Here is a 1047-nt window from a genome sequence, read left to right on the forward strand (position 1 = left end):
AATCCTGCCTCACAGCAGCAGGTGTATGGAGAGATATTTGTGCCATCGGTTTGAGCGCGCAGGAACCAATCCGAGCGCGCAGTGAGACAACACGTGCGCGTGCAAAACCGGTCTGGCGCACGCTCAACTCTGAAAAACCCTCTTAACACACTGTACTCACGCTCAGGTTCATCTCTGCTCGCGCTCGACTTGCTCTCTCCGTGCTCAACACCAGCTGTGCGCTCGGCTGTTTCTTCGCTCGCTCGACTCTCTGCGCTCGCGTCTTCAGCAATATATGTAAATGAACCAAACCGTCAGCCAATCACGCTCAGCTTCTTTTCATCCAATGAAAGCATTCGTTCTTCCGGTTAAATGGGGGAAAAAAAATAAAAACACAATCAGGAAAATCAAACAACTCACTTGCAGTTATTTGGTCAACACTCCTAACCATTTGATGGACAGAAGATCTTGAATCTTGAATTATCTCAAATAAACTCATCCATCTCTTTTACCTGCTATTGACATGGATTTAAATTTGCTGTTTTAAATGAAAAATAAGGAGGATATTTCAGGTATTGTTCAACAATATATAGATAAAAAATATTATGGATATGTTACATTTTTTATGGATGCTTCAAAATATTCCAATATTAGAAATGGTGTTTTGTTTTAGTTCCAGAATTTATTTTAAAATCGGGTAAAAGAATCAGCGATCAGTAACCGGATGTAGTATTTTTGGAACAAATGCTTTCATTGGATGAAAAGAAGCTGAGCGTGATTGGCTGATGGTTTGGTTCATTTACATAATTGCTGAAGTCGCGAGCGCAGAGAGTCGAGCGAGCGGAGAAACAGCCGAGCGCGGAGAGAGCAGGTCGAGCGCGAGCAGAGACGGATCCGAGCGCAAAGAGATGAAACTGAGCGTGAGAACAGTGTGTTGAGAGGGTTTTTCAGACCGGTTTTGCGCGCTCGGATTGGTTCCTGCGCGCTCAAACCGATGGCACAAATATCTCTCCATACAGGTTGAGCCAAACATCCTCTAAATGTGCAGGGTCATCTTTGAGCACGCCA

General features: G+C 44.2%; 1 protein-coding gene across 1 annotated transcript in view; it reads left to right on the top strand.

Moving 5' to 3' along the window:
* LOC107101977 (anoctamin-5-like) overlaps nucleotides 1-1047 on the top strand; it is a gene marked incomplete at its 3' end in the record, with an annotated part of 33178 nt that overhangs the window by 29692 nt on the left and 2439 nt on the right. The window lies entirely within an intron of this gene.

This window comes from Cyprinodon variegatus, unplaced genomic scaffold (genome assembly GCF_000732505.1).
Source record: "Cyprinodon variegatus isolate N-32 unplaced genomic scaffold, C_variegatus-1.0 Scaffold1181, whole genome shotgun sequence".
NCBI lineage: Eukaryota > Metazoa > Chordata > Actinopteri > Cyprinodontiformes > Cyprinodontidae > Cyprinodon > Cyprinodon variegatus.